This window comes from Eschrichtius robustus, chromosome 18, assembly GCF_028021215.1.
Source record: "Eschrichtius robustus isolate mEscRob2 chromosome 18, mEscRob2.pri, whole genome shotgun sequence".
NCBI lineage: Eukaryota > Metazoa > Chordata > Mammalia > Artiodactyla > Eschrichtiidae > Eschrichtius > Eschrichtius robustus.
The window spans coordinates 79,875,893-79,896,731 of record NC_090841.1 but is presented as its reverse complement, the minus strand read 5'-3'; positions in this window follow the sequence as shown (position 1 = coordinate 79,896,731).

The following is a 20,839-nucleotide window of genomic DNA, read 5'->3' as shown; positions in this document are numbered from 1 at the left end:
GGGCTGCACGGGGCCTTGAATAAGTCATTCAGGTTGTTCTGAGTTTTCTCCTCTCACGGAGCAGAATGTATGGTAGCGTGATAATTATTCATCAGATTTCTAAAAACATTGTCAGAAACCTGAGCTGCTCGTAAACAAACCCCGGAAGTTGGTGGAAGTTCAAATGAAAAGCACGTAGGGAGGTCTGGATGCGACAAAGAGGCCTGTGGCCTGGGCGCCTCGGGCCGCCCCAGATGTGTGCACTGGGCCGCCCCAGATGTGTGCACTGGGGCCGAGGCGCCTGCTCCAGGGTCTGGCCCCGAGCCACGCACGGCCAGACGACCCAGTGGGTGTGTGAGTGACCGGCACGGTTGTGTTGAGGATGTATTTAACAGAAAACGGAGACGGCCGGCACGGAGGGCTGCACCAAAGCCAGGCTTCTTTCTGCTCTCAGCCCTCACGGGTGCGGGCTTGCGGGGCGAAGGGCACACAGTGTCCCCTAACCTCCAGGAGCTCACCCCGCTTCTGGGACACACGGGTAAACAGGGAATTATGATTCTGTGCCACGAGGGGGGAGTACAGGGGCCACGGGGGATGAGCTCCCCCAGGGTGGGTGGTGGGGTTGTCAGGGGAGATTGTCCAGAGGAGGGGGCTCACGCGGAGGGAACCTGGGCAGGACGCGCTAGATGGGCTCTGAACCCCCTTGCTTCTGCTCCCTTTGCTGGCCGGCCCTTCTTCCGAACAAGACCGTAGTCCTTCAGCTGCTTTAAAGCCGGCTCTCTTGTGTTACACTAAAAGCAAACAGCCCAAGATTCCAGAATATTCCCCATCCAATGATGCTACTGCATTAATATTAGAGTCAATTCATTGGGGGTTTGATGTTTAGTTTTTCAAATTATAATAAATGATCATCCATTATGAAAATAACCTTTGATATCTAATAATGGGAGTTGACGATGTTTAAATGACCTGATTTCTTGCACAAGGCATGTTTCTTTAGCGTCAAACAGACAAGCATCAGTCACTGTATCCATTCGTGTACTTGGGTTGTCAGAACTGGAAGCAAGCTCAGGCCCCCAGAAGCAAGACGAGGCAGCAATGACGTTTCGTACAGGGCTGGCTGGGGCGCACCGGAGCCTCGGGAAGCGCCTGGAACCAGAGACTGCTGAGAACGCAGCTGTTTCTCCGAGTTCAGTGTTCAGTCTCCGCCTCTCTCCCCACTTGCTGGATTCTCCATCTCTCCCCAAACTGGCTTTTGCTGGTCTCTGATTTACACGAACCGGTTCAACCACATGCAGAGACCAACTGGCAGAAGAGGAAGCCCCTGTTCCAGTCCCCAGCAGGGTCCACCCGTGCCGTCCCCTGCGGGTGGGAAGTGGCTAGGGCAGCGCTGTTCTTCAGTGGCGGGAACTCTGAGCCAGAAAGCCGCTCCCACGGGTCTGCACACCTCACACTTCAGAGAAACCAGAGCAGGTCCCTGGGATGTGAAGGCCCTTTGCACACCTGTGTTCTCAGTCCAGTATGCATTTATCTCTGAACTGAACAAACTCTTGGAGACAATAACTCCTTATTTCCGAGGATTTCTCTAGGGAATGTGGCAGGAAGTGGCCATCTGCTACAGAGAGGCAGCCCCCAAAGCCCTTGATCTGCAAAGGTCATTTACAGCCCCATACCCAGGCAAGACTTCACCTCCCCATCATAACCCCTACGGGGCAGCAGGCGGAGACGCAGGCCCGTCCACCCATACCCAGAATGTGGGCTCCTAACCCAACAAGGACATTTTTGAAAAACAAAATCTTAAGCATTTTTTTATCATTTATGTATGGAACGCTATTTTCAAGGGTTATGACAGGAGCAAACCTACATAAAGTTATACCAGGCACTGGAGTCCAGTTGGGATGAAATCACGGTGATTTTAACCTGAAAAATCACGGTGATTTAAATCACGGTGATTTAAACCTGAAATCACGGTGATTTAAATCACCGTGATTTAAATCACGGTGATTTAAACCTGAAAAAGAAAAATGGAAAACCATAGAGCCAAACATAAATAAATTGTGTTTGAAATCTTGTTAAATAGGGCACAAGTAAACACAACAAATTTACTAATACATTTACAAATGCTTCACATACCATTAAAAGCCAACATGGGAATTGTATTTCAGGAAATACCAGTAAATAAAAAGCAAGCCACAACGTGAAACAAATTAGAATAAATGTATATAAAATTCATATCGACAGAGCAAATGTACTACTAAAAATTGGTACAAAATATAAGGCAGACTAAAAATACTTAAATGATTCTTTAAAAAGGTAGCCATAGTACATGTTAAAAAAATACTTTAATGGGCTTCCCTGGTGGCGCAGTGGTTGACAATCTGCCTGCTAATGCAGGGGACACGGGTTCGAGCCCTGGTCTGGGAAGATCCCACATGCCGCGGAGCAACTAGGCCCGTGAGACACAACTACTGAGCCTGCGCGTCTGGAGCCTGTGCTCCGCAACAAGAGAGGCCACGATAGTGAGAGGCCCGCGCACTGCAATGGAGAAGTGGCCCCGCTTGCCTCAACTAGAGGAACCCCTTGCACAGAAACGAAGACTCAACGCAGCCAAAAAACAAATAAATAAATAAATAATAATTTTAAAAAATACTTTAATAATAGTGAATACACAGTATATAACAAAATAATACATTTGAAATAGTTACAATGTCCAGTGTCCAGGAAAAGCAAAATTTCACCATAAATATTTAATACCTGGTGAGCAGTAGGAAAAAAATAACTTCTGCTTGAGACTAGCTTAACTCTAGTAGCAACGCCACCATTGCTTTGGAGTTGTGTACCCAGGTGGTTTTCACTTCAATGTTACAGGAAAATCCCAGATTCTGCATCAAATTAGCTGTGTGGCTTGTGGGAAAAAGATACCCCTGGGACGGGAAACTCCGGTTGCCTTTGCTTTGATGGTTGGCAATGTCCACCTCCACCAGCAGGGGGCAGCAGCACCCTCCATATCACCTTCCTGGCCACCTGGTGATGTCCACTGAACTCCCATCCCAAAGAAGGCAAGGGGAGTTCAGGGTGCATCTTTGATAACACACATGGTACCTAAAACACAACACCAAACCTCAATCTGGGCGTGACAGTTAGGGGGAGTCACTGATAACTCATGTCAGAGTCAAAACAGAACCACAGCTGGTTCCCAGTTATGGGAGGGAGGAAGGGGTTTCCAGCTGTCCACCTGCTGTGAAGCAGGCGATTAGGCAGGTGGGTCACGCCCCATAGGAACTGACGCTAGTGCTAATGCCGGGGGATTGTACCAGCCCATCCACAGTCTACATGGTACCTCCCATCATTCTATGGCCAGTTAAGAGGGAAAAAAGCGTTCACAATTCAGTGAAAAAGCATGCTGTATCAACATTTAGAATTTTCATTTTGTACTTGTCAAAAGAGCTATTGTTGTCTTATTTAGACATGGGTTTTTATCAAATATCACTTCTTTGGATACCTAAGTAGGGAAATAAGGCAAAACCAAGTGGTTAAGATTCCTTCGCCTTTTGTCAAGTTCAGGGTCTGTCTTCCAAACCACATCCCAGCCCGGGATGCACATGTCAGGCTCCTCAGGGCACTTCCACCAGGGCAGCGGCACAGGGAAGCGGCATCTGTGGAATGAAGGGCATTCCAGCCCCACCGCTGCAGTGGTTCTGCCTGCACGGTCCTATGCAGGAGAGGACGCAACGCAGGGTCAAGAAGTCTGCTTGGCCCAGGGCGACTAGACAGAGCGTCCTGAGTCCAGAGAAGAGAAAAAAATGGGCATTTTGGGTTGATAACATGTGGTCTGCAGCATATATAAATATTCTATATATATAGATATGTGTTATATTTATATATGTTCTGTATGTGTATACATGTATTCAATAGGTATTTTGTGTATAATAGGCTATATATAAAAAGATGATAAAATGACACATTAAAATGTTAGCAGTGCTTATCTCTAGTGGTGAAATTTGCTTTCGTGATTTTCTTTGTTTTTGTTTTACTGGGTTTTCCAGTTTTCTACATGAAACTTGAATACTGTTTTTGAGGGGAAAAGTTTAGAAAATAACAATAGAAAAGTAAAAACAGACTTGTAGATTCAATAGAATTTCACTTAAATCACAACGAGCTTTATTTCTTATGGAACTTGAAAAGCTGATTCTCAAATTTATATGGAAAAATGAAGGACCCAGTGTAGCTGAGACTGTGTGGAAGAAAAGCAAGGCTGGGGCAGGTACCCTCCCAGGAGGAGGACAACTCAGGGAGATGAATGGTTAGTACAGCGTGGGGTGGGCAAGAGGACACACAGACAGACAGCGGGACAGCGCAGGGAGCCAAGAACCAAGTCCCTTCATACCTGAAACAGATTTGTGTTGGAGCAGGTGTGCCCTATTTGATAAATAGTAAGTACCATTTAATGAGTAGTACCCTGGCAATACATTAAACACAGAGGAAAATGATGTTACATCCCTATTTCACACCATATTAAAAAATCAATTCCACGTGGATTAAAGACAAATACGAAAAAGAACTGTAAAACTTTTACAAGATAATAAAAAGACTCTCTCTATAACCATGGGGTGCATTTGGATCTAAAGACACACACACACACACACACACACACACACACAATCATGAACAAAACTGATAAGTTGAACTATGTTAAAATTAAAAACTTCTACTCATCAAAAGATACCATCAAGAGATTAAAAAACAAGATGATTAAGCGCTAGACATCTGCTCTACAAAATTATGCCCATAGTTGCCAATACTGTATTGTACACTTTAAATTTGTTAAGAGGGTAGTTCTTACCACAGTAAAAAAAAAATTTTTGTTTGAACAAAAAAAAAAAGAAAAAGACAAGCCAGGATTAGGAAAAGATGCTGGCGACACATGTAACTCACAAACAGTTAATATCCAGAATATGCAGAGAATTCACATACACAGACAAGAAAAACACAAATAACCTAATAGAAAAATATTCAAAAAACACTATCAGACAGTTTGCAGAGAAGGAGTCACAAATGGCCCATAAACGTATGTGAAGGTCTCAACCTCATTAGCAATCGAGAGAATTTAAAACCAGATGAGCTACCACTTCATAATTAGAAGCCAGGCAATACCAGCTGTTGGTGGGAGGGAAGAGCTGGGCATCGATCCATCAGGAGTAAATGGATAAGTAAGTTGCCGTGTGTTACATAAAAAAATACTATGCAGTTGTCGTAAAGAATGGGACAAAGCTGTGCAAATTAACATGATGTGTCTTGAGCAAGAAACATCGTGGGAGAATACATAACGTGCAATGCCATTTGTATAAGGTTCCAAAACGACAAAACCAAACGCTGTGTGTCTACGGTGATACATACGTAGGTGGTGAACCTCTAGGAAAAGTCGTGGAAGATCAGCCTGCGTGGAGGACAAACACGCAAACGTGTGGAAGCTCGCAGGAATCAGCTGGACGCATCCTGCCCTGCGGGAGGGCCACAGGCCAGCAGTCAGGGGCCCACCTGGGGGCACCACAACGTGCGAAGCGCGCGGGCTCCCAGCGGGGGCCCAGTTCTTATAGCTGGACCACAACCACTCCAGTCGTCCACCCCCCAGCCCCGCCCGGCTCAGTCCAATGCTCCAGGCAGCCCTCGGACTGTGCCTGGTCTCCACGCGTAGATTTGCCTTTAAGGAGCTGCCGTAGACTGAATATCTGTGTCCCCCCAAACGCATATGTTGAAACCAAATCCGCAATGTGATGGTGTCAGGAGGTGGGCCCTTGGGAGGTCATGAGGTCATGAGGGTGGAACCCCCATGAATGGGACTTGTGCCCTTTTAAAAGAGACCCCAGACAGTCCCTCCCCTCTTCTGCCACGTGAGGTCACAGCCAGAGACAGCCGTCTATGGACTGGGAAGCCGGCCTTCACCAGACATGGAATCGGCCGGCACCTCGTCTTGGACTTCTAGCCTCCAGAACTGCGAAAAACAAACTCCTGTTGTCAAAAGCCACCCAGTCTGGAATGGAGACAGGAGGGAATATAGAATCCGCAAACACTTGTATTTTGCCCACTGGGTTTAGTTTTGCTGTAGACTAACACCGTGACCTCAGATTTGGGGGAGCTCATTTAACATCAGTTCCTTGCCTCCTGTAATAACTACTGATGTTCTGAGCCTACAAGACTGGGGAGACTCTGAAACGTGGAGGCCCCATCAGAGCACAGTCACACACAACACAGGCGTGTCCCAGGGGACAGCAGCCTGCCCTCCACCTTTCCGACGGGTCCTTGTTCCCAGTGTGCCGCCGGGATGAAGCTGCAGAGGGATTAGGTAAATCGGTGAAGGTCGTCCGGGAGCCAGGCTGATGTAAAGGCCACCTCGAGAGAACGGGAGCTTGGTGGGCCCTGCTATCTGTATGTCTGCTGTCCGTGTGTCCAAGCTTTGTCACTTGGGGAGTGAGCATGCCACGCATCTTTGGTGTAGCTTGATTATGGAAATGCTCCAGTGTCGATGGGCTTTCTTGTTTTTGTTTCATTCCCTCCCCTGCCTTGAGAACCTCAAGTGTAGGTTAGATGGATGGAAGGACGTCACTTTCCCGAAGGATCTGTAACCAGTTGCTTCTGGAATGCTATTGTGTCAGTTCCTAGAGCAACACCGTTCCTTAAGTAAATCAAAACGGATACACTTGCACCCTTGTGGCCACAGGAAAAGGACCTGGGTTGCTTCAGAAATGAAGCTCTTTCCTCTCTTTTTAACAAGGGCACAGAAGGGTCCCAAAGCAATACGTTCACTAGTCCTTCTGTCCTTTGCGATGTTTTTGAAAAGGCCACTTATCTGTAAGGCACCCTGAAGACTTCCCGACAAGAATCGATGGAAAGTCCCATGCAGGAGGTGGGCTATTGAACAGCGCTGTAAAAACACGTCTGCTTGTGAAAGAATCACGTTGTTACTACGCAAAGGACCCAGCAGCACTACAGGAGCAACCTCGAGGGGCACTAAAGAAGAAGGATCAGGAGGGCTTCCCTGGTGGCACAGTGGTTGAGAGTCTGCCTGCCAATGCAGGGGACATGGGTTCGAGCCCTGGTCTGGGAGGATTCCACATGCCGCGGAGCAACTGGGCCCGTGAGCCACAACTACTGAGCCTGCACATCTGGAGCCTGTGCTCCGCAACAAGAGAGGCCGCAACAGTGAGAGGCCCACACACCGCGATGAAGAGTGGCCCCCACTTGCCGCAACTAGAGAAAGCCCTCGCACAGAAACGAAGACCCAACACAGCCAAATAAATAAAATAAATAAATAAAATTTAAAAAAGAAGGATCAGGGTGGTAGGAGGTTTGAGGCTGGGAAAGGAGACAGAAACTGCAAACAGAGGCCAGTGTGGTCAGGCCCCGCAAAGCCGTACCCAGCCTCCCGACCACAGAATCAGAGAAACACACGTGTGCTGTTTCAGCTGCTGACACGGCGACGGGGGGCCGCACCCCAGTCTCTGATCAGCCGGCTGTGTGACCTTGGGCAAATCACTCAATGTCTCTGAGCCTCAGTTTCCTCACCCGTCAGCCAGTTGATCCCTAAGGTCCTTGAAAGTCCTGTGAACACTTTATTCCACATTTAGAATTAAAGGAAGGCCAAAGCCAAGAAGAAACACTGGAGAGAGTTGTGGGCTGACCCTGCCCGAGGGGTACCTTGTGGCGGGAGCACCCCCTCTGGGACCCCCGTTTCCCGCCCCACTGTGCCTGCCTCGCTGCCCCTCCACCCCTGCTGCCTGCACGGGGGCAGGTTGACCTGTCCCCCACCTAAGCCCCGCCCCTGCCCCCCCACCGCCCCTTCCCTCTGCCGGCACCACCGTCCCTCGATCCGCCCTCACTGCTGCAGGAGGGACAGACAGCCAGTGGCGCTGCTGAGCGGGGCCCTGGACCTGCCTCCGAGGAGGCCACGTCGAGCCCAGGAGGCCGAGAGGCGAGGACGCAGCGCAGAGCGAGGGCTGAGGCTCCAGCGGGAAGAAATCGGGCCCCGGCGGGCCAGTGAGAACAGCACAGCGCAGGTCGGGACGGGGCGGGGTGCAGCGGGGGAGGGCGGGCAAACGCGAGCTTGGAGGGGACCTGGGGTAGCACGAGGACTTGGCGACCCGTGGGTTCAGCCTCAGCGCGGGGCGCTTCCGGGAAGGGCTGCACCCAGAGGCTGGTGGCCGGCGCTGTCGTCCCCGCGGGGGGACGGGGGGGACCCTGAGCTGACCCTCGGCCGAGGCAGCGAGCACGCCCGGCAGCCCGGCCTCTGCCCGTCCCCGGGCCAGGGCGCGGGAGCCGCCTTGCTGGGCTTGCGGGAGGCCCGGCCCTTACCTACCCCAGTGCCGCGGCTGTGCGGGAGGGCCGTGACGCCGGCTCCCGGGCGGTAAAGGTGCATTTTCCGAGCATCTTGGGGCGCAGTGGCCAAATTCACCCCTGAACGTCTAGGTGAGGCAGGGAGGGGCCTCGGACGGCAGCTCCACCTGCCTGAATTACTCCTCTCCCGGGCAACACGGAGGAAATCACACCCACTTCAAAGGGCTGTTGAGGGGATTAAGTGCAAGTTCCTGTGAAGCACTACGGAAACATTCCCTTAGTGCTTCACGGGGAGGCAGGGCCCGGCCGCATCGAGAGAACGCCCGACGCAGACGCAGGAGCCGGGCGGGTTGCGTCGCTCGGGGCGATGGCAGTGCCTCCGTGATCATACCTCGCCAGTTAACTAAATGAGAGGCCGGGGTGTCAGTCCTCCGCACTGTAGATTCAAACCACGGGCTCAACGGGGTTCGAGCTCCCTGGGGAGGAGACAGCCCCCCGACCCGGCCGGCGGGACGCCCGCTTGCTGCCCTCTGGTGACCCCGTGACTCACCCAAGCACCCAGCAGTGGGAGCCTGCTGGAGACCCGCGTCCTGTCCTTTTGCAGCAGACCTTGGAAACTATGCCCCGCCGTGAAAGTCCAGCTCAGGAATCCAAGATTCCACGCCTTTAAAATTAAGGTGCTGATGCTGGCTTCGCTCGGGGTGTTGATCACTTCGGCAGCCAGGGCTCGAACTTCGAACCTCGAGACCAGGAATCTGCCAGGGTCAAAGCCCAGAGCGGCCCCCGACAAAGGGCCACTCCCTGAGGTGCCCGGGGAATGCTGAGGCTGGAGACCCCATTTCCTGGCAAACGTTTCATCACGCAATCTTCTGTCCTCCCGTGAAACCATGATTGGTTTCTAGTGTGACCCTGAGCGCTGAGGCGCCTCTGAGTCATCCGAGCAAAGTGGATGATTCCTAGCTGAGGCACTTTGTTACATTCTTCGCAAACTGGCAATCCGTGCACTCAGTGAAAGCCCTTCTCTTAACCTGAATACTCTGTTAGTCGGTGTGACCCACTCTCCAGCCACCTGCACTGTCCATCCTGCACTGTCCCAGACAGACATGAGGCCAGCAAAGCACGGGCACAGCCGGCAGGGCTGCCTTCTGGTCCCCCCCGCCCGGTGACCAGGCTCTGAGAAACGCCTCCTTTAACTGGATGACGGAATCTAAGCTCCGTGAATGTAGAGAAGAGATGATGGTTCCCTGGGTGCCTGCGGACGGCAGTGTCGGCCCGACGGACGCCAGGATCCCGAGGTGAGGACCCCATGGATGCAGAGCCCCCCAGCCAGCCCAGGGCTTCCCAACAGCCCACGGGAGCAGAGACCTGCACGGGCTGCCCCTGGAGCCGCGTCCCAGGGCCAGTGCTGCAGTGCATTGGGTTCCCGGCTGCACGGTGAAGCCCTTCCACCCCGGCCTCAAGCTCGCCTCCTGGCCCGATGCTCGCTGCAAACCTGGTGTCTCTCTGTCTCATCCCATCAGCTAACGCAGGGTAAGCTGTGGGGTGGTTAGTAAACATGGTCGAAAGGAAAAATGAGAAGTTTTACATTGTTTTACTCTTTTATTTTTGTGACATTCTTTGCACATGTAATAAGAGCTCTGGTACCACCTCTGTTCCTCAGGCTCGTGTTTCTTTTATCCAGAGACAAGCTCTGTTACTGGTTTTTTGACAACTCAAGTATTATGTACTGCATTATCTGTGTAAAAGTGTATTCATCTCCATACCCAGTAGACACGAGTGCAATCTACTTTACACAAACGAGAGCATAGGAATCACACTTCCTCATAGTACTTTTGTTCTGTTACTTTGTTTATTGGAAGTGGTTTCATTTTGGTACATACAGAGCGTCCTCATTCTTTGAAATGCTTTTATATATTTTCCTGTTCGGTTGCGCCAACATTTATTGAAGCGGTCCACCGACAGGTGTTAGATTATTGCCGTTATTTTTGCTTTTACAAACAACACTGTGTTCCCTGCGCTTGGGCAGGAGGAGCCCGGGTTCCCTCCAAGCCATTGCTCAGCCATCCCTCTGGCCACGGTCATCGCCGAAGGGCCACCGCTGGGACCTGCCACAACTCTGCAACATCGGAAGAGGGCAGAACAGGATTTGGTTTGATTACCCCCAGTTCCCACCACTGGGACTAAAAGTCAGGAGTTTTCATCCCAGCCCTGCAGGTGACGTCTGTTCACCCGGGACCCCTCGCTGCCTCTCCGGGGGTCACGCTGCATGAGGAAGCACACCCCTCTCTCTCCTGGCTGTTTTCTCAGACTCACCTGGTGTGTGAGTGTGACCAGGGCAAGATAGCGGCCGTCCATGCGTGGGTCCTGCCTGCAGATCCCATCAGCTCAGCGTCCCCCTGAGGGCCAGGCGGTCTGGGCTGTAAACCACCAGTGAAAACTTGCAGGGATCATAGCAAGACCTGGGCCAAAAGAGAAGCAAGGACTCTGATGCCACTTGAAGCAAAAGCTCACCTCCCTCCTCCATTTCTTTCCCTGGAAAGACCTTGAAAAACCAATACAGATTCTTAACCATGCTTTTGGGTGACCTCCAGGTGGAAAATCAGGTTCCCTATCTGGGCTTTATTTTTAGGGCACATTGTCTTTTGTTTCTCTGTCCAAGGAATCGCAACCCACCAGGCACCACTGCTTTCAAGTGCTCACTTGGAAAATTCCTGCAGTTTGCACAGTATCGTATAACAATTCCGCGGAAAGAGCATCATGGCTTCTGCCTAAATGTAACTTTTTAAGAGGGAAAACTCAAGCGCTTGGCTTGTCATTGGCGTGAATTTCTCTGGTCATGGTCTATTGCAGACCAAACTGGAAATCCCCGAAGTTAATAATTCCACTTGGTCACTCTCAGATGCTTGACTTAATGAGGTCTTTTAGTGGTGAAACTGCCAGTGAAGGTGCTGGCTTCTCACACACCCTGACCACAATAGCTTCCTCTTTGCCCCAGAAGATGCTTCAGTAACAGGGGAGGGCAGGGCGACGAGGGTTGGCCCTGGCAATCAAGGTGGCGGTGCAGGCACTTGCGGGTGCTTGCGTGTGCAGTTGAAGGCTTTGTCTGTCTGCGAGCGGCCTGTCTCTCCAGGCCGCAGGCCCGCAGCCAGTCGGCCCAAAGCCCATCCTGCCTGTGCCCTACGGCCCGGTTCCACGCCAGGTCTGGGTGCCCCCACAGCTCAGCACCACTCAGGGCAGCCTTCAGGCGTCCTCTGGAGCCACGCCCACCCTGTCTTTCTAGGTGGAGCCAGGCTAACCTGTAAAAGTGCATGGGCAGGTGTGTCTGTGCACCTGCGGGGAGATGCGTGTTAGAATCTCAAAGTAGGCCACAGCCCTTGCGATGCTCAGAATAGTAGCCATGCATTTACTTATTTTTGTTTGTTTTGAACAAGAACAACTGCAGAAAGAAAGACATTCTCGATGATGAAAACACTTCTCCTGTTTAAATGAGGGATACGTTACAGGAGGCAAACTGAACTCCTCCTGTAGCAGAAAAAGGAAGGAGGGGAGAGGACGGGGCACGAGTGGTCCATGTGCTTTAGGCACAGGCTCTGCCTCGTTTGGTTTCCTGGACGACCAAGTGAGGCTGAGATTTTACTCAATTCTACAAAGAAGCTGAGGCCCAGATAGGTTTAGGAACTTGCCCCAAAGGGGGAGGACCAGGAATAGAACCAGAGACGCCTGATTACAAAACATCCCGAGACACCATGATGGCTTTTTAAAAGTGTTTTGCATGTGGGCGGAGAGGTCATGAACAAATACTTCCAAAGAACAAATTCTCCACGGAGAATGTGGAAGAGGAAATATACACAGAGCTTTCCACCCACTTCCCCAGCAGTTTGGGCCCCGGCACCACTGCCCCGGGAGGTCCTGGTACCTGACTATGGACCACGGGAGGAGGATGGGCACCCCTCCATGGCTGTCCAGCTCCACACCTTAATGTGGTGCTACATTCTGCGTCCAGATAACGACAAACACGCCGTAAAACCAAAGCTGGGCAGCCATAAGACACTTCTTACTGTGTGGGACCCCCTGCACTTTACAGAACCTTCGCCATCCCTGGCCCTTGCCCACTAAATACCAGCAATCACTGCGACAACTGCAAAAAACGTCCCCACAGATCCCCTCGGAGGCAGAACCTCCCCTGGTAAGAACCACTGAACGAAGCGTTTAGTAACACAGACAGAAAAATATTGTAGATTCAGAACGGGTTTTGGAGGCACACTTACAAGTTGTGTGACCCTGAGAAAGTCATTTAACTTCCCCTTCGGAGCCTCAGTCAATTCTCTGCAAAATGGGGACTCAGAATCACCTCTTTCCCCCCCTCACTTCATTGGTGTAAACGACGGCGCGCTCATGCTCCTGGAGTGGCCACGGCGCCCCACAAGGCTGGTCCTCGCTCAGCCCCCGGCGCCCTGCCCGCTCCCACCTGCCCACAAGGGAAAGTGGGGTAGATAATACCTGTCTAGAGCGTTCTTGTGATAATGCGATGAGCCAGCGTGTGTGCAGGGGCTCCCAAATGAAAGCAGAAGTTCAGCACAATAGTGTCGTCGCACGTGGGCACCCAACGACCTCACACACAGACTGGCACAGCTCTGATTCTCTCGGGGCGCCGGCAGACAGTTAAACGTTCACCACTGTCCTTGGTGAATGTTTGCAAGTCCTGATATTCAGATCCCCGGTTCCACATCTACTGGACGCAGCACATGGGGCGTCAACAAAGGTGCCCGTGAGGATGGAAGAGGATTTCACGGTTTCAGCCTCCACACTGAGGGGAAAAGCCCATTTTAGAAACTCCGTGGGGCCTGGGGACAGACTCACCCGAGTCCGAGCGCGGGGGGAAGACACACGAGGCTGGGTCTCAGTTCCAGCGAACCCCTTCCTGCCTTTACACCACGCGTTTACTTCCCACCTTCTCTCAGCCTCCCGCTTCCTGAACTAAAAACTAGGGACAACTATCACTTCACAAAGAAGACTCACCTCTTCTTGTTATGAGAATTGAATGAAGTAACGCATATAAAACATTTGCTCTGAGGTTCAAGCCATCCTGGATTCAGAGCCGTGGTCTAAGAATACTTTTGATCTCACATCCCCAGAAGTGAAAATAGCTAAGCGAACCTCTCCTTGCATAATTATGTATTTTTAAACCATATATAAGTATGGCCGTGCTAACATATTACCTATATTTTAAAACCTACACAACAATAAATGTGCTTAAAGGCTGAGCTAAAGATTAAACGAATAATGCCCTAAAATAATTGTGGGTTATTTTATTTATTTATGGTACGGCAAACCTTTTTATCCTCCCTAAAATAATACATAATACATATATAATACATAATACAATTTTTTTGGTATTGTGTTGTAATACATACTACAATAATACATAATAGTATTTTTAGTGGAGAGCGATGTGATTGAACTTCACTCTTTTTGAGACTCTTAGTTTAACATTTTCTGATACAGCATTTGAAGGTCTGATTCTAAGTCGTGTACTTTGATACTTGATTTTAATGGCTCTCACACTTGTAAAAAATACTCCTCAATGAAGCACAAACCCAAACAGTAATGAATAATTGACTTACTAAATCATGTTACTCATTTTTCAATCTTATCCCCCAATTCTGCAAACATTTTTGTTTGAAATTCAGCTAGTAAATTTCCATCTTCGATGATGTCAATTAGTTGTTCTTGCAAATTAATCGTAAGTCACTGCATATTAACATTTTATAGCAAATGGAATTACAACCCACCATTTTGGGGAAGATTGTCAAATAAGATAGAAAATAAAGTCTATTTTTTTAAGTAGGCAGACAGGAGCATTTTAATAGATGACACATCATTTTGGGCAACAATAAAAATTTTAGCCCATCTGTTTTCAAAAGCTTCTCTCAAGTTTCTTTCAAAAAGCTGTAATTTTCTCATTTTTTTTAAAAAATCACCTTTATTTTTAAGGTACAAAATTAACAGTGTTGGTTATTATTTTTTAAATATCTGCTAAGAATCATCCTTCTGACAGCCACTAGTTTTCCCAATGGCAGGTCACAAAGTTTGAACAGCTATGTCGTGGTTTTGTAACAGAAAACTGTATAATTCATCTTTAAGTTCAACACTTTTAATTATCCTGCTACAATTTAACCAGAATAATTCTGGTACAAAAAAATATTCATTCCCCACCTCATTACAAAGTAGTATAAACAGTCTTTTATGTTTTCAGTTCTAAATCAGCATAAGTGTGTTGGTGGCATCTGTAGCACTTGGAGGCTTGTGGCTACAAGAGTCTGATTGTTGTAACTCACTTATGCAGATACAGTGAATGAGTCTCACATGTGTTGTAATAACTATTATCCAGATCCTTTCCTTTTCTGCTTCAGTCAATGAGATTGGTTACAGTTTTTCCATTAAAATTTTTTTACTTTAATAAAATAGCCAGTTACTGTTAAGAATATATGTTCTGGGCTTCCCTGGGGGCACAGTGGTTAAGAATCCGCCTGCCAATGCAGGGGACATGGGTTCAATCCCTGGTCCGGGAAGATCCCACATGCCGTGGAGCAACTAAGCCCGTGCGCCACAACTACTGAGCCTGCACTCTACAGCCCGCGAGCCACAACTACTGAGCCCGTGTGCCACAACTACAGAAACCCACGTGTCTAGAGCCCGTGCTCCGTAACAAGAGAAGCCACTGCAATGAGAAGCCCGCGCACCACAATGAAGAGTAGCCCCCGCTTGCCACAACTAGAGAAAGCCCACACGCAGCAATGAAGACCCAACCCAGCCAAAAATAAATAAATAAACTAAACTAAAAAAACACAAAAGAATATATGTTCTATGACACATCTTTCTATAGATACACAGTGGAAAATGGATCTCTTTTCAGTTTAGTTTTGGAGCAGAATACAGCAGGTGTCATGAGTACTGGGTACATAGACACCTTGATTAGCAAGAAGACACGTGCAGCCTCCAAGTGCCTCCCAGACGCTTGCTAGTTACAAAAGGAACAGCAGCACTTTTCAGGGGAGACCTGCAAACAGACCTTAGTGAGGAGGCGGCGGTTAGCGTCTGCAGTAGCGAGATGTTTGGACCTGTGGACCCCGGATGAGGGGCGGACAGACACCCAGCGTGCCCTCCGAGGCATTCCTGACACCTGAGAAAGTATCAGACAAACCCAAAGGGGAGACATCCTGAAAAATACCTGTCCAGGACTCTTCCAAAGTGTCCAGGTCATGAAAGACTGAGGAACACTCCCAAATGGGAGTGTGCGGGGAGACCTCACACTCACGCCATGGGGGGTCTGGATGGGATCCTGCTGGGAAAAGGCCATCAGCTGGAAAACAGGAGAAGCGCAGAGAAGGTCTGCTGGCTGGTGAACAACACGTGCCAGGGTTGCTGTCCTGGTGTCCGTCACTGTGCCGTTAACATCAGGGGAACTAGGTGAAGGGTACGGGGGAGCTCTCTGTACCAGTTTTACAAATTTTCTGTAAATCTGAAATCATTTTAAAATAAGACGCTAACAAGGAGCCTCTATGCTTTTATCTGCCTGGATAGGAGCTCCCCCCTCGCTGTGTACCGCGCTCTAACCCACTCCCTTTCAGTCTCGGGATGCTTCCCACTGGCTCCCACAGCGCCCGGGACAAAGGCGTGCTTTTCGGCACGCTGCCCCATTACTTTCTTTGTATTTCGGCTCTTTGACCCACAGATGGAAGTGCTTCCTCCGTGGTGTTTGACTAAAATTGCTGCTAAATTTGAAATCCAAAGAGGCTTCTGGAAATTTTTCAAACATTTAGTGAAATTTTATAATGTATTATATTTAGGATCTTTAAAACAGTAAAAAAAAAAAAAAAGAAAATTGTCATCATTTTCATGTGCTTGATCCTTAAGTGTCTCTCTCATCTCGGTGACTTTATACTATTATTAGCCAATATTTCAAGACACGACTTACCCTTCGGGGAGGGTTATCCTGGATGATGGGGAAGGTAAACCTGTGACTCACAGTCTTGGTCGCTCTGAATCCTGTGGCCTTGTCAGACACGGGAGCAGGGGTCCAGTTAGACCTGCAGAGGCCTCCACACACCATGCCATGCTGGAGCAGATGTGTCCCCTCTGGGGACTTCCCTGGTGGTCCAGTGCGTAAGACTCCATGCTCCCAATGCAGGGGGCCCGGGTTCCATCCCTGGTCGGGGAACTAGATCCTGCATGCATGCCACAACTAAGAAACCCGTGTGCCGCAACTAAGACCCAGCACAGCCAAGCTAAATAAATAAATAAATAAATTTTTTTTAAAAATTATTAAAAAAAAAAAAAAAGAAGTGTCCCCTCTGTCCTGTCCGTTTCATCAACATGACCGTCAACCTGTGATTCAGCACAGGACTCTTTCTAAATCAATGTTCCACTTTGCAATGATTAGTTTTTCTTAAAACCAGATAATTTGCAAATCCAGTAAAAGAGGCACACACCTAGGCTACTTATGAGACTCTGAACAAGCCACTAAGGCGCCACGGTCACCCTCTGACTGGGACCTCCCGGCCAGGCCCCCGCACAGCTTGCGGCAGTGACCCCCCAGAGGCCAAGTAAGCGAGGGCCCCAGGGCCACTCTGAATATTAGGTGCTGGCGATGTTAGTTTCTTTGTTAGATGAGAATAAATATCAGTAGAAGTCTGGATGATTTTCTCCCCACTCTCCAAAGCCGTGCTGTCCAATAAAGTAGCCAAAGCCACACGTGGCTATTTAAATAAAACAGCAAATTAATGGAAGGTAAATAAAATTAAAATTTCTTTCATGAGCCACATTTCAAGCGCTCAGCGGGCAAAGGTGACCACACTGCACAGAGCAGAGAGAGAATGTGGCCAGTTCTGCTAGGCAGCGATGGTCCGGCGGGCTGCCTTGTGAACTCGTCGCTGCAGAGAAACGCCGGTGATCCACCGGGCGGGAGCCCTGGCACGGACTGAAGGGCCACTGGCACGGCCCAGAGCCAGTCCGGGGCTGGGGGTCCCTCGCGCCGATGCACTCCCTGCCCTCCTTCACCTCTTTGCTCCATCCCAGCAGCTGCCAGGCCCTGTGAACCCTGCTGGGCTGTGAGAGCCGAGCAGGGCCCGAGCTCCCTCCTGACCCCGATGGGCTTCAGCATGCACTTAGCGACATCTGAAAAGACCGACATCTTCCTTGAGTCTAATTCCCCATAAATCAAGCAAAATAATAGTTCAGGCTGTGAAAACAGGGCAAGTGTTATTTGTCCCGTGGTTTATTATGGGCAGCTTCTTAAGGTGTCAGAGAAATCCAGTTCTGGCTGAAAATCCTTCAGAAGGTGTGACCGAGTCCGCATGATGGTGAATGACAGTGTGAGCTGGCACGGCTGCAGGTAGGGGATCCTGGAAGGAAGAAGGGGGGCAGGTACAGAGAACCGAGGGCGATGGGCGGGCTGAGGCCAGATACACAGCCCGCTGGCAGCTTAGCCAAGGGCTGGCCACACAGGAAGCCCCACAGGTGCCTGAAAGGATTAAACTGTCATATGCTGACCTGTGTTCACAGCCTAAATTATTGTTTGCCTGGGCAAGGAGGCAAACGCCACTTTCTAAAGCTGGCAAAATTCAATCAGTGGGGGCCGAGGAAGCAATCAGTCAACCAGCAGTCCAAACCCTAGACCTGATGAAAAAGAAAGTCCTTCCCTGGAATCCCGCTCCGAGGGTCCAGGAGAGGCGAGTGGGGGTGCACGGTCCCTGCGTGTCCAGCCGTGATGGGAGGACGAGATAAACTGCAAGGAGATACACGTCAGTGGGAGAACAGTCTCCCTGCCCACTTGTCACCAGGCAAATGCGACAAGTGATGAAGAAGTTGGAGAGGATGGAGTTGGAATTCCTTTCGTCTTCGCTAGCCTCGTGCATCTGATCAGGCAGCAGGAAGAACGCCTTGCTGCTGGTGGGTGCCAGAGGGCGTAATGGGAAGCAGCATCTGTTTTCACTCAGGGACCAAATAATATTTTTCTAAGTCTGGCTGAGCAACTGGGTTTTCTTCTACTGGCAAACCCAGCATGGTGCCTTGTAAATCCGAAGGTAACACCTTTTTCTTAACTTTTTCCTTCTACTGACACGTGGGAAAACAGACTTGTATTTTCCCCTCCACGCCTGGTCCTCTGACAGCCCTTAGCATTAGCTGGGATTCCCGCCGGCTCAGAGGAAGAACCTTCCATGCAGACCTGTCCCCTCTCCCAGACAGAGCTGGCAGGCCGTCTCCTCTCTGTCCTGATGCCACGTTTCCTTTCCTTCGTCAAAATCACAGGGGCCAGGCTGACAGAGGTCTTCCTTTGTCCAATAGAGGAAGAGAAGGGAACTTAGTTCCTTTTTTTTTTTTTTTAACAGGGGTCTACATACACACACAGTACAATCCGTAGAGTGTACTAATCTTACGGGTACAGCTCGATGATTTTTTTCCATGTATATTCACCAGGTCAAGATCTAGAACATTCTCAGCACCAGAAAATTTCCCTCACACACCCTCCTGGTCCATCATGCATCCCACCCCCAGAGGCAACCGCTATTCTGATTTCTGGAAACACTGATTCTTCCCATGAGCCAGGCACTCACTATGGGCAGCTGAGCCCTCAGGACAAGCTCACGTTAACCAAGACCATAAAACAGTGATGCCAATTTGCTAATTTGTGGCTAGAAATGCCATTTTCCCAGAGGCTCATTCCTGCCGGCAAAGCCCCTCTCTTGCCAGTCACTTTCCTGACACCCTCATTCCCGGGGCACGAGCTGGGTGAGCATGGCTGACATTTTCTTGTTGTAAACTTCCAGGCCAACAACTCTTTAAAAATGCAATAAGCCCGACACCAACACGAAAAGGAGGGACAACATCAAGTGTTGTTGAGAACATGCAGCACTGGAACTCTCACGCTGCTGGTGGAGCCGAAGTTGGTGAAACGACTCTCAGAATGTGCGCTGCAGTCTCTACAAAGCTAAAGAAACGCCTCCCCTAAAACAAGCAAATCTATTTCTGATTTATAGCCAACAGATAGACACGTGCCCACCAAAGACATGTGCTGAAATGTTCACAATAGCTTTATTTGTAATAGTAAACCTGGAAGTTACCCAAAGGCCCATCTATGGGAGGATGGATGCATACAATGAAATACCATCCATCAGTGAGGCAGAAAGGTGACAATGACACCTCTAGGAAGTGGACAGCCAGGGGTGGAACCCAGGCCTGGCGGTGCCAGAGCCTCACTCTCCTGTCTCCCAGTGTGATGTAACAGTCCAGTACTTTCACCATGAGCAACAGGAACTCAGGCCAGCTTAAATCACAGTGGGATGTATTGGGAGTTCCCCGGCGGCCTAGTGGTTGGGATTCTGGGCTTTCACGGCCATGCCCCGAGTTCGATACCTGGTTGGGGATCTGAGATCCCGCAAGGTACGAGGCCAAAAAAAAAAAAAACCTCCCTGGCACAGAAATGCTCAATAAATGTTGTTGTTATTAAAAAAAAAAAAAAGAGTGGGATTTATTTTGAGGCTAAAAAGATCTAAACAGAAGGGAAAAGGAAAGAAAGGAGGGAATGAGAAGAAAAAAGAAGAGGACTGGGCCTCACAGGAAGGTGGAGGGGCGCCACCCCAGGCGCTGAGCGCTGGCCCTTGGTTCTTGCTCCGTCTGCTTCCACAGACTCTGTTCTCTGCTGGTCACGCCCTCCTCCTGTAGGGATGGAGAGGACCCTCTCCCCGAGCCTGCGTCTTCTTACCAAGGGGGGTGTGTGCGAATGTCTGATTCTCACTTATCGGTGTTTTCAAATACTAATGGACTCATTGAAACAGCAGTTCATGCACATGATGTTTTAAAAAAATCAGAAAGGGATGCATTAAAGAGTCTCCTGTCTGACTCCAGCCCCTAGCCCCCTCCTCCAGAGGCAGCACCCATATTAATGTTTTGTATGTCTTTCTAGAGATATTCTGTGTATAAAAGGCACTTTTTTAGCACCCAGGCTGGTAGAAAGAAAAATTCAGAAAGGCCAATAAAAATCTGAACAGATGCCTAATCTCACTAGTAATCAGGGAATGAAAAAGTAAAATGACAGGATATCATTCCATCAGATTAGCAAAAGATTTTAGGCCTGACCATATTAACTGTTAGCAAGAACATGGTTAAAAAGAACTTTCATTCTGCTGGTGGGAGTATAAATGTGAGGAGCCGCTTTGGGCAGGGAGTTGGCAGACTATAGTGAAAAACAAATGCTTTTGTCCTAAAACCGAGCAATCAGTCCACTGAGATCTACTCCAACCAACACTCAGAGTTTACACAAAGAAATGCATACAAGCACAGTTGTAATAGAAAAAAAGATAAATGGTCGCATAACCATAACATGGAATGCTGTACAGCCATTAAAATAAATAAACTCAATGTCCATGTAAATATTCAAAATATGACTAGATCTCATGGTCTATCTACACGATCCACTCAAAAGCAGGAAAAGATTCCAAAACTATAACGTTATTCTAGTTTCTGCTTG